This window comes from the organism of the source record quoted next, unplaced genomic scaffold (genome assembly GCF_019419815.1).
Source record: "Pyrus x bretschneideri cultivar Hongxiangsu unplaced genomic scaffold, Pyrus_bretschneideri_v1 Contig3, whole genome shotgun sequence".
NCBI classification, from domain to species: domain Eukaryota; kingdom Viridiplantae; phylum Streptophyta; class Magnoliopsida; order Rosales; family Rosaceae; genus Pyrus; species Pyrus x bretschneideri.
In genome coordinates, this window is record NW_025999612.1 from 3,286,116 (window position 1) to 3,300,072 (window position 13,957).

General features: G+C 35.7%; 1 long non-coding RNA gene across 1 annotated transcript; it reads left to right on the forward strand.

The window, feature by feature from the left end:
- The first annotated feature begins 5,099 nt into the window (after positions 1–5,099).
- Positions 5,100–9,757, forward strand: LOC103938473. The gene is made up of 5 exons (XR_001952396.2): positions 5,100–7,816; positions 8,133–8,371; positions 8,476–8,694; positions 8,814–8,912; positions 9,014–9,757. It is a non-coding gene; the product is annotated as an uncharacterized LOC103938473 (long non-coding RNA).
- The last annotated feature ends 4,200 nt before the right edge of the window (positions 9,758–13,957 follow it).

Genomic DNA, 13,957 nt, shown 5'->3' on the forward strand with positions numbered 1-13,957 from the left:
ATTATTAAATTATAAAGAAAACGAAAAAGAGAATTTTACAAAAAATAAAATAAAATGACACTTGTGCGACGAAATCATATTTGGTCACGCAAAAATAACTTGCGTGATGAATTCTATGTTCGTCGCGCAATTGGATTCTTCCAAAAGTATTCTTTATAACATGACTTTAGTTTGCAGAGGCAGAAAACTGCAATTTTCTACAGATTTCGCCTCTGTACTTGTTTCCCTTCGTTTTTCTTCAATTTGGGATCCGTCATTCATATTTTCTCTCAATTTCTTCTTCTAATACTTCATCCATCTAAATCTCTCTCTTCTCTAGGTTGATCAAGCTATTTCGTTGTGTTTGGTACGGGTTTTTTTTTTTTTTTTTTTTTTTTTTTTTTTTTTTTTTTTCCATTTAAAATTATCAATGTCAATTCATACTAACACCGTAAAATTCATTGTGTATAGGGATATTGTGTGTGACTAGCGTTTGGTGGATAACGATTTGAAAGGTATTTTCTTCGTTTTATTTAAAAAAAATATGAATTAGTTAAATTATATTGCAATTATGGTGTTATATTTATATTAAGTTGTTAAATTATATTTATTAAAAAAAAATTTATGTTATAATTAAGTATAATGTTGAATTGTATATGTACAAATTTGTACATGACGTACAAATATGTGTTGTGATGTACGAAGTTAATTGTAATTAACTTCGTACTTGTTTTTTTTTTTTTTTTTTTTTTTAAATAAAACTTAATTTCCCGTTTGAGGATTAGTTGGATGTTGCGCATGGATGCAAAAGCATGACTACGGTCCAATTGATTCTTGAATTGTCCCATTATTTGGATAGTTTGGGAATGCAAAGTTATGTCGTGTCGTTTTATGGTTAAAGGATTAGGTTTCGGTCATGGGGATTTCGGTGTCATCTCTGTACGTTCTTCGGGTGGCACATAGGTATTTCATATATATGTTGTGCACTTGAAGAACTATATAGAGATACTGCCAAAATTTCTCCACATCGAAATCTAATTCGAAGTAGCCATAAATTACGTGACATAATTTTGCATTCTCGAATGGGATAGGGCCCTTACCAGAGGCATAAGGTGACAAGATCATGTAGAAGTTGTTCTGATTGTTGTATTGTTATTGTGGTTTTAGGAATGATGGACAGAACGAGGATACATAACTTGAACAGATGCGCCAACGAATATTTGAACGAAATCGAGGATTTTATTGACTTTGCGCATACACACAACACAGGTTCAACTAGAATCCAGTGTCCTTGTAGAAGGTGTAACAACATGTTAATGGAAACTATTGAAAATGTTTGATTTCATTTAGTCAGGAATGGAATGGTAGATACCTATAACATTTGGAACCAGCACGAGAAACAATTAGACAATGCTTCGTCTTCAAACATGACAAGAGTGGGCAATGTTAAACCCAATATGGATCCTAATGAACAAGTCATGGAAATCTTAAATTATGTTTTTCCATTTGTGTCGACAAATACCAATCAGGAAGTGGAAGATGAAGTGCCCACACCAATGGATAATGGAGAATTCGAAGAATATGAAAAATTATTTAAAAAATACCAACCAAGAGTTATACCCTGGCTGTGAGGGATTTTTCGTTCACATAGCTATTGTGGAACTAATGCACTGAAAAATAATGTATTATATGTCGAACCAGCGTTTTGATTATTTTTTTGGGGATTTTCAAGAGAATGCTACGAAAGGACAATTGTTTGTCGAAAGACCATGGAAATGCTCAAAAGGTGTTGAATGGTCTCGGATTGGGTTATGAAAAAATCCACGCTTGCAAAAATAATTGTTTATTCTTCTATAAGGAGAATGAAGCGTTGGATAAATGCCCTATATGTAATGAGTCAAGGTTCAAAACGACATCTCAGAATAGATCGACGAAGATCCCACAAAAAGTCATGCGTTATTTGCCTTTGAAGCCTAGGTTGCAACGGTTGTATATGTTAACGCATATTGCCACCTACATAAGATGGCATAAGGAAAAGTGGGTAGATCACGGTGTCCTGAGGCATCCTGCAAATGGAAAGGCATGGAAAAAGTTCGATCAAATGTTCCCTGATTTTGTTGCTGATCCTCGGAACATTAGATTGGGACTTGCCATTGACAGATTCAATCTATTCGGGGTTCTAAACTAATACCATAATACTTGGCCGATTTTTGTATTTCTGTATAATTTGCTGCCATGGAAATGTATGAAATAAAGAATACATGATGATGACTCTATTGATAACTGAGGATCCTGGTAGGTCAATCGATGTATACTTATGGCCGTTGGTGGATAAGCTAAAAGATTTATGGACACACAGTGTTTGCACATACGATAAGTGTTCTGGCAAGATTTTCACTTTGCGGGAGCAGTAATGTGGACTGTGAACGATTTCCCTGCATATGCAATGGTTTCTGGGTGGAGCACTAGGGGTTATATGGCATGCCCTGTATGCAAGGAAGACGTACCATCGAGTTGGCATGCCTGAAAAGTTTGTTACCTTGGTCATCGGAGATGGTTACCATGGGACCACGAGTGGCGAGAGAAGGAGAAAGAGTTCGACAGGAAAAAAAGCATTGTCTCAGACCTAGAGAATGGTTTGGTGATCATATTTTGGAACAGCTTAACTGTTTGGATTTGCTCGGTTCGGGACAAATGTCAATAAGACCAGACCTTTTACACATATGAACTAGACACACAAGTGTATGTTTTTTGAGCTCCTGTATTGGTCGAAACTAAAATTAAGACACAACCTTGATGTTATGTATGTTCAGAAAAATGTATTTGACACAATGGTCGGCACAATTCTAGATATTGGGGGCAAGACAAAGGACACAATCAAAGCTCGTCTTGATTTGGAATGAATGGGAATACGACGGGGTTTATGGATGAATAAAGACAGTGATAAAGCCATAAGGGATCTTGCGTTTTTTTCTTTCCATGAAACCGAATGACAAAAAAGAATTTTAAAGTTTTTATCGTTTATAAAGTTTCTCGATGGGTATGCTGCAAATATCACGCATTGTGTGAATGTTGACTGGGGTAAATTAGCTGGACTAAAGAGTCACGACTGCCATGTGGTTCTGCAACGCCTACTTCTTATTGGTATTCGACATCTCTTGCTAGCCGATGTAGTGAAACCAATCATGTTGTTGTCCAGTTTTTTTTGCTATTGACATCAAGATCGTTGCGAAAGATGGACGTTAATTAGTTGCGCCATGACATTGTGCAAGTTTTAGCAAGTTTGAGATGATATTTCCTCCATAAGTATGATCCACGTGATGGTTTACTTACTGGAGGAAGCATTGCTTGCTGAACCAGTCAAATTTCGATGGATGTATCCAATAAAAAGGTATATATTCCTCATCATTTTTATTAATCAATATCTTACAATTAGTTAAATTTGTATCATATTGTTTTATTTTGGCAGGCTTCTAGGAGACTTAAAGAAAAGTGTATGAAAAAAAAGCGAAGCCTGAAGGGTCAATTAAACAAGCTTGGGTGGCATATGAGACGCTTACATTTTGTGGAATTTATTTAAAGGATGTGGAGGCAACTTTCAATTATCCTCCTCGCAATAATGACGGGGGTGTGAGAAAGGAGAAACTTTCAGTTGTTGCCCAAATTGCTCGACCCTTCAGAGATCCGATACGAGGCGAGTCATTTTCCAAGAAGGACATGGAGGTAGCAAATTGGTTTGTACTAAAAAATTGTGACGAGGCACTGTCATAACTAGATGAGCATGAAGATATGATGAAGCAGGCACATCTTCACGAATTGCGTTGAATCGTTCTCAGGTTGCCATGTCAACGACATCAAGTTATTAGCGGCTGCACGAGATAACAAGTTGTGTACGCAAAACAGCAGTGTTTATGTCCTAGATGGAGGTGAAAGTACAAACATTGAATTCTATGGCAAACTAACAAGTGTTGTGCAATTGCTTAACAAAGACCGGTGCCAAGTGATCCTATTTAAGTGTTGATGGTTTGATACAAACCCAAATAGGTAAGGAAGTGTTAAAAGAGATCATGGATTACTGTCAATGAACACTACCAAAACTTGGTACGATGACAACCATTACATCTTAGCAAACATGGCAAAAAAAAAATGTATCTAGATGGCCCTAATGCCAAAAAGGGTTGGAAAGTTGTTCAAAAGATGGATCATAGGAACATGTTTGCTATACCAGAACATGACCCTACTGATGACGACATCGACAATGTTGTTGACAAACGTCTAGAATCTTTGATGGAAATTGGTGCGGAAACACTCCGAGATACTAATCTTATCCAAGAACCATTTCAGATAGAAGGAGTATCTTCAATCGAACCGATTTAATCAATCACAATTGACCTCGGTAATCTTCCGCGATACGATGGTCCAGTGCACACAAACGACGATGGTGACTTACCTATCGATGATGAGGAATGAGACATTGAAAATGATGATAGCGACGAAAGGAAAAGTTATTATAGTTCAGATTAAGATTAATGCAATTTATGTATAATTTTTGTTGTAAAACACATTAAATGGTTAGTGCATTATATATAGGGCTAGACAAAATGGTATGAATGATTGCTATTTTAATTTGTATGAAATTTGGGATGACCAAACCATCCCAAAATACTGAAAATTAGGAATAACGAAACTTTTGTTTGAGATTGGTCTTTAAATTCCAGTCCCAAAAATTTTTGGTTTGGGATTCGGGATCCCTTTTTATTTGTGAATTACTTTGTAAATAAATTTGTTTTATTAGAATTTTATACTAAATTTTAATCAAAATTCTAAAAAAAAAAAAAAAAAAAAATCATTTTTAAACATAATTGCGCGACACACAATAGTTATTGGTCACGCAAGAGTTTTGATTTTATGTGGGTAAATTGAATTTTCAGACACTTGCGTGACGAGTACATTGATTTCATTGTGCAAAGGGTATTTGCGTGATGAAATAATGGCATTCGTTGTGCAATTGTCTGAAAATTCAATTAAGGCGTTTTTTTTTTTTTTTTTTTTTTGGAGAAAAAAATAAAAATCACGACGAAGTTTTTAATCCCCTATGTGTCTTCCTCCCCTCACTTTTCTCTTATTCCTTTTTTTACCCGCGTGATACCCTCTCTCTCCTTCCTCTTTCTCTCCCGACACCATTGCAGCCCTTTTCTCACCCTTCTTCTTCCCCGACAGACGTGCTTACCCTCAGACCCTCTCACTACCACTCTCCATCGCTCACCTTGCCTCTCCATCCCTCTCTCCGTCGCTCAACTCGTCTCTTTGTTCTTCTCTCCGGCCATCACGTGTTCATCTCCAAGAGCTAATTTCCTCTTCATTTTTTTTTTCAATTTTCTTTATAGATTAAAGTAGTTGTTGTTGTTGTTGTTGTTTTATTTTTTTATTTTTTTTTCCAAATTGGTGGTTAGAATTAGGGCAGTGGGGTTAGATTTAGGGTTCGTAAATTGGGGGTTACATTTAGGCTCTTAAATTAGAGTTTTTACGGTTTTTAATTGGGGTTAGATTTAGGTCTTAAATTAGGGGAATGATTTTGGGCAGTGAGGTTAGATTAGGTTTTCTTAAATTGGGAGTTAGATTTAGGGTGCTTCATTGGGGATTATATTAGGGTTCTTAAATTAGGGTTTTTTTAATTTCAAAGTAAAGGATTAGAATTTGGGCCGTGATATTTTTTAATTTGAAGAACATAAATAGATTTGGTGTGCTTCCCTGAAGAACTATTTTGCTCATTCCCAGTAAATCTAATCTCCACAATCCATCAATAAAAGAATTGCAGGTGATAATATATGTATACAGGACAAACAATGTTCATAGATATATATTTTTTACACACTGCAGTGCAGCAGCCTACTAATACTCCTCTCTCTCTCTCTCTCTCTCTCTCTCTCGCTCTCTCTCTCTCTCAAGTCTTCAGTCCTAAATAGAGACAAAGTGTTATTTGGTGCTAATCAGTTGTTTAGTTGGATGACCATTTTCCCGAGTCACATATTTTCATTTCGCCATCAGTAGTGAAACAATATTCTTTGAATTTTGGATGTGATTGCAACGTGTATCAATGATATTATACAAGGGCTGTTACTCTTTTCAAAATATATTGCATTGTTACTATTGCTCTTTAGTTGTGTAAGTGACGTCTTCTTTCTATATGTCGGCCCTTTTTAGGTTATGTATATGTTATCTGTCCATTTTAGAGTCCATTTTATGAATGTTCTCTACAATTCGACCAAAAAAAAGAACTTATAAGGTTCTTTTTAGGTCATTTCATTTTATAGAATTTGGTTTACATATTATGTTTGAAACGTGCTGGGCTTAGAGTCCACAAGAACATCAAGACAGAGCACAGTTCAATATCAAAATTGTGTAAATGGCTTCCAAGAGCAAGTGGTCTTCATTCCTTTAGTGATTGTATGCATTATTGGACTAATTTTGTGCTTAAAGACAACTTTTGTTGTAGTAGTGTGAGTGACAATGTTAGATCACTATTACCATTTCACGATTTCACATAAACCATAAGTCAAACACCAAATAGACAATTCTTTCCTCTCCCTGTCCCTCTTACACTCACTCGTATACTCCCCTTGCAAGTTGATCTTTAGGTAAAAACACGAATACAACTAATCATAATCCTAAAAACAATCTCAGCTTCTGCTTCTAGCATTATAAGGAAATTTTTACCATATGCTATATATCTCAAATCCCTAGTACTGCTACTTCATCATGATTTTGGAGTCTGCTCAAACATGTACTGACAGGAGCTGAAAAATCTTGCAATGTTCCTCTTGTTTTAGCAGTTGCAATTTATTTTTTGGGTGGAATTATGAAATAAGTCCTACGAAAGTGTATCAAATATGTGTTAAAAATTATGTCCCCGAATCCTTATGCATATATATAATCATAGTGTTGTTTGTAAATAGTGACAAGTGAATAATTTTCCACATATAAAAGTAGGACTCCATACAATATTCCCTTAGACCCTTGGTTAAAACCCACATGAGCCCGACTCCTTGTTTTTCCATTTAAATGTAGTTACTGCCTCAGAGCAATGGATTATACTATTGGTTGGGGACTATTGCATGTCCTCTAGGTTGTGGCCTTGTCGAGAAAAACGTAAAATTGTATAGAATCCATGTTTAATTTTTGTTGTCTTTGCTAATCATTCCTTTCCTTTTGCATGCATCGTTGCCCTTGTTTAAGTATAATTATTGCTCAGAATTGACATGAACGTGCACCTTGTCGGTATAGTTTTGGCCAATTTTGTGTCTCGAGTGCTTTTTTGTTTCTATCTTTACATACCTGCCTCTTTATTGCAGTACAGTACGGTTAGAGTTTGGGTGAAAGACATTAACCCACATATTATATTATGATTCATGTATAGATGCAGTTTTAATTTTTGTTTCTGCCAAACTTGAATTAGGTTTAGAATTAGGGTTTTTAAAGTTCATTTTAAATTTAAGTACAAATTATTATGCATGTGTACGATAATTTTAATCTTTGTAATCTAACAAATATATTTCCAATTTTGTAGACGTCACAGCTCATTAGAACTTGGAAGGCGATGACTTCTACACCTCATCCGACGATTACACCTACTACTACCGCCACTACTCCGACAATGATGGACCATAGGCCGGTGAATCCGGTTGACCTAGTTGGTCCTCCAGTCCCATAGGCGCCGGCATCTTCGACTTCTTAGGTGGCACTACTTGTTGCACCTGACGTGCTCACTGGTGCCCCTGCACTAAGGAGCAGATGTCGCCATCAGGATCCACAACCAATGCCTCGGGTCCACCCCTAGGTATACTATCGTAATTTACTCCCTCATTCCCATGTTAACTTAGTTTTGTTATTTTAGGTTCAGTTTGTTAAGTTATGTCATTTAAGGATTAAAAAGTTATTATTATATATATATATATATATATATTATTTATTGTTGTCATCGTTCCGAACCCATTATTAAACAGTTGAACAGTTGTGATCATTGTGTTGGATACAAATATTGTTTACGTTATTTTTAGGGTTTTGGGAAATGTTTTAATTATAGGTAGGTTATGCAGAAATTTTGGTAGGATTTGTTAGTTTTGGGTTAACGTTAAATTTTCATTTGTTTGCAGCCAAGAAAAACACCCGGGGACCTTGTCGGCAATTGAAGACGGCGAAGGTCACCCGGGTGACCAACAATCGTATCACAATCGGATACGATGAGCAACATCGTGCAACACCAACGACGGAGCATCATAGTGCATTGGTCCACGACATTGGGCACGTCGTGCGAACCTATTGCCCTATGCGGTATAAGTCTTAGAAGGCGATGCCGGAGGAGGTGAAGAGCACGATACGCAATCATTTGTCGGTAAAAATCGTCGCCATTTTAATGTTTTTCATATAAAATTTATATATTTATATTTATTAATGTCTTTTATTACTAATACTTTTGTAATATTTGTTACATTGTAGACAAACTACAATTTCGATAACATCAACGAGGACATGTTGGCATACCTCAATCGGCTCTTCTTCGAACGCTACAAGCAATGGAAGAGTGACCTGCACTAGTATTTCGAGATGTTTGATGATCCGCAGTTTGTTCTCAAGGAGGGTTGCCCGAACGAGTTTGCGGACCGACAAGATAGTTGGGTTTGGCTCTGCGGTCATTTTCAGGAGTCGGGATATGTGGTGCGTTTTTAATTAGGACTTCTTTCATTTTAGTTTTTTTAATTTTTACTAATGTTTATTATGAATTTTTTAATTTTATTTAAATATTACAACTAATACGTTTATTTTTTGTATAACAGAAAAAGGCGAAGACGAACAAGATCAATCAGGAGAAGAAGACTCTTCTCGACCATTTGGGTTCGAGGCCTTTCTCATATAGGATGGAGGCATGGCATAAGGTATATATTACAACTTTCATTTCCATTTTTAAAATGTCGCTAATAATTTTTATTTATTTTTGTTTTTGTACTAACGTTTTCCTTATCTTTTTCTATTTTAGGAGGGTTGACTGAGTCCGGCGATGAGTTGATCGAATCCCTTCATGTAAGTAATTTCTTATGCATTAAAGATTTATACTAATTAATTCAAATTGTTTGCTATTTATATTCCATGTTTTATTTCACATGCAACTATGATGGAGAAGGGTCAGTCCGTCCTTCAGGAGTCCGCCTCCCAGCTTCCTCTGAACACGCCGATCAAGTCTGTGGATCCCCTTGAGGATGCGGGGTTTCACATCCTTACATAGATGTTGGACCAGACTTTCAGTCGAAGGCCAGGGACATATTGTCAGGGGATAGGAAATGCCAGGCAGTGGGAGAGTGGAGCCTCTTCATCCTTATAGTTGAAGGTTGATGTTACGGTTTTGACGCAGGAAGTCGCTGGCTTGAGGAGTGAGCTCGCATCGTATAAGACTCAGATGTCATTGATTGTACGAGCCCTCAGTTCCTCCAGGATCTGTCTCCCCGATTTTTCTGCACCACCACTGTCAGAGCCCCTCCACCCCGAGCATACATAGCAATCAGACCCGTCGACCTCCGACGCCATCCCCAACCCCACCCTCTTCCAACAACAAGATTACCAAGCACCTTCGAATGACTTGCTTATAGATTATGCCTCATTTTTTTCGTAGTTTTTATTGCCGCTTTCTTTTTAAACTTTGTATTTGTACGTACATATTTATTTATATTATACATAAATTGTTTTTCTATTCATTAATTTGTTTTTGATTTTTGATTTTTTTTTTTTTGGGTCAATTGTATGAAATATATATGTTAATAATATTCTTTTTGTTCTATTTATTATTATTATTTTTTATTAAAACTTACACTTGCACGACGAAGATATGTCGTCGTGCAGCGCGTCTTACATGTTTCGTCGTTCAAACATTTTCGAGATGAATTGTAGACGTCCCCATCTCGTCACAAAGCACACTTGTACCCTTTTATATCATGCGACGAAAGCCTTTGTCCATATACCTTTATTGCGACGAGCAGTAAAGCGTCACACAAATGTTTAGCTACGCGACAAATGTGCACTATTCAGCGCGCAATGTCTTTCTTCACGACCTTTGCGTGACAAATTTTGCACGACGATTTCTGCGTTGCCATAGGTTTTGCGCAACTTGGAAATGCTTTGCGAGATAAATACTCCCTCGTCGCGCAAAGTGTTTAATTTAGTAGTGAGACCAAATGCTACTACAAGCTGACCATTTCTCCACTACGCCTGTGCATGAAAACACATGTACATCTTCAAAATCGTTGGTTCTCTTCCAAAACAATAGATGTTTAACAAATTTCAAAAACTAGCATTGAACACGGATGTATACCATTTCTTAACCGGCCACGTTGTGAAGGGAGAGATTAATTCTACGTGGGTTAAGTCTATATGCGTTCTTTATCGTTTCTATCTCTATCGGCTTCAAACTACTAGTCCCTTTCTTGACTTGGACTGCGGTGCATTGTACCTAATACCATTTTAAAAGAATATCATCTTCTAGACTTCTTTCAATGCATTTGGTCTACATTTATCAGGAATATCTTCTTAATACACTGTTCGAAAAAGAGGTTTTGGGCGGTTGTTTAGGCTCTAAGCGAAGGCTGGGCACCGCGATTAGGACTTGGGCATTTAGGAAATCGGTGAAGTCTCTAGGAAGCGATTAGGCGACCATGTAGGTGGTTCTAGGCGGTTCGACTTTTTATTGTATTCAATTAATTTTAGGTTAAAGGGTTTGAAGATGTAAAATAACTTTAGAGTTGTGTTTCTGCGAAATAACTCTGAATACATGTTCATTATTGGAAAGGAATCCTCTTCAGATCCATTCCTTCCAATCCACAAAGTCCAAGGATCCGGACCATTAAAATTTGATCCAATAGCTAAAGTTATTATAACTTTTAAAGTGAGTCCTTATTTATAGCCATTGCATCAAATTTTAATGACTCGGATCTCCGGACTTGGTGGATTAAGTGGAAGGGATCTAGAGAGGATCTCTTTCCTTCATTATTGGCTCAATTGTTTATATTTGTAGAGTGCCCATAACAATTTCCTACGTATATATTTGAAGTATAAACTTTATTAGTAGTCACCTATTTATATATTTTTGTTGTTATATAATAAATTTAATTAAAGTAAAAACCCACCTCCAACCTTGCCTAGACTACTGCCCACCACCCAACAAACACCCAATCTTTTTAGAACCTTATTTATATACCAAACAAACTTAAGAGGCAAAATCCTATACATGTCTAATAAAGTAGGCTCCAATGAAAAGACCAAACCCATGCAATGAAAGCCTTGCCAAATTCTCAAGTTTTTTTTTTTTTTTTTTTTTTTTTTAACACGAACAATGGTACTTTTAGTTTCCAAAAAAAAAAAAAAAAAAACAAGTTACTTTTTACATCGGTGAGAGTTTGAACAGAAACACAATACATTGAAGAGAAATGTGGGATCATGATTTCTGGAGTCAGAGTAAGATGGATTGAAATATGCTTACGTTAGAAGTCCGGTTATGGATTCAACAACCTTCATAACAGTTGTTTAGATTTTTAGAGTGCCAATAATAATTTTCTATATATATATATTTGAAGTATAAATTGTATAAGTATTCACCTATTTCTATTTCTGTCTACGTATATATTTTATTACAAAGAAGGATTCCCTCATATCAAAATACATATTGAATAGGAGGATTAGAGCAACTCCACCTGTATTCAAATGCCTAGGCAAACAAACATTTTTCTCTAAAACCTAACTCCACAAGTGGACAAGTAGGTTGTGAAACCCACAAAGCCCAGGTATTTGTCGAGGCAGATTTGGCCCAGGTAGCTACCCAAGAAGCACACGACTCAAGGCTGATGTCATTCACATTTTAATTTTTTAATTTTAGATTTTTATCATAAATAGTTCATAAAATTGACCTTCATCATCAAGATAGTCTCGGAAATTGAAAATCAATCAATTTAGTTCCTAAAAATAGGTATCGCAAATCAATGTGGTCATTCCGTCACAATTCTGTTAAAAATTCCGTTAAGTGTTGATGTGACACATAAATGAGTCCCATAAATACTTTTTTTCTCCCAAATGGTCATTGAAATTGACTCAAGACATCAAAATGGTCATTGAAATTGACCTGCAACATCAAAATGGTCTCTGAAATTGAAAATCGATCAATGTAGTCCCACAAGTAAGTGTCCTAAATCAATGTAGTCCTTCTGACACAATTCTGCAAAAAATTCTGTTATGTGCTGATGTGACACATAAATGGATCACACAAGTCTAATTAAATTAAAAAAAAAAATTGCAAATAGGTTTAATAATTTAATAGTTAATAAAAAGTTGTGAACCCAAAAACCTAGTCCTGCAATCACCTTTGATCCTAGTCCACATTCCTCTACCTCTTTCGCTGTCTATCCTCTAAAAAAAAAAAAAAAAAAAAAAAAATCTCAATACACTCATCTTCACACACTTCTATACCTTTCACCGAATTGAACATGGATCAAGATCGCTTTTGGTGATAGCTTGGCTAACTGGCAATGACTTTTGGGATATCACTATTAACATTTAGGCAATCAACATCCTCACAACCTTAATCTTGGAGAGTTTGTTTGGGACTTCCTTGGTGGTCTGGTGACTCAAAGAATGGCGAGGTTTGCCTTGAGATAATGAGGTGCATCTGTTGTTGGTTGAAAATTATTTTCAAACCCCATCTTAGGCTTTGGTTAAGCCTTGTGCCTTTGAGAATTTATGGAAGGGATCTCTCTTCGGAGTAGGTCCTACTATAAGGGGAAAAAAAAAAATTCTATTGTGCAAAAAGGTATTTAGACAACATTTTTAATTAATTATTAAACCCACATCAACATATAACAAAATTTTTTACAGAATTGTGATGGAAAAATTATATTGATTTGTGACACCTATTTTCAAGGACTACATTCATTGATTTTCAATTTTAGGGACCATCTTGATGATTAGGGTCAATTTTAGGGACCATCTTGATGGTGTGAGTCAATTTCAAGGACTATTTGTGATAAAAACCTGTAAATCTTGTGGGGCCCATTATGTGCCACATCAACACTTAACAGAATTGTGACGGAATGACCACATTGATTTGCGATACCGATTTTCAGCGACTACGTTGATTGATTTTTAAGTTTAGGAACCATCTTGATGATGAAAGTAAATTTTAGAAACCATTTGTGATAAAACACCCCTCCCCCCCTCTCCTCTTTTTTTGTCTTGCACACGCAAGGTGGATGGTGATATGATAAGATCTCCTTTTGTTGGGCCCTCTTGTGATCCAAGAAATTTTTTTTTTTTTTTGGGTCGAAAGTGATCCAAGAATTCAGTCCATTAACTTTTTCTTAACTAACGTATTATGGGCTGTTGGATTTCAAATTTAAATGGATCCAACAATGATAATTAAGAAAAGCAAAATTGATCGTTAATTGTTCGAATTGATTTTATGACATTTTTTATAGGTATCAACAGAATATTTAATAATCGGATGAATATTTTGTCCACCAACTTATCGATTATTTTTTTATTCCAAACTTATCAATTATTTTCGATCGATCCTTTTTAAGGGTATTTTCATATACAATCCAAGAAAAAAAAAAAAGAATTATTATTAGTATTCCAAATTTCTCATTCTACACTTCAAATTTTCTATATTTAGAAAGGAAAATACACTTGTGAGGAGTGTAGAATAAGATTTTTTAAGTGCCAATGACACTTCCAAAAAAAAAAATCATACTTGAAATTGCAGCGAAATGAGACATCTTTGTATGTAGCAGCATATTATTATAGATGGGATACAATAGGTTTTTGTCACCGCAACCTGACCAACTTAAAAGCAGGAAAAATCCATTCAATTATCTTCACCCAAAAAAAAAAAAAAAAAAAAAATCCATTCAATTAAGCAAGAAAAATCCATTCAATTATCTTCACC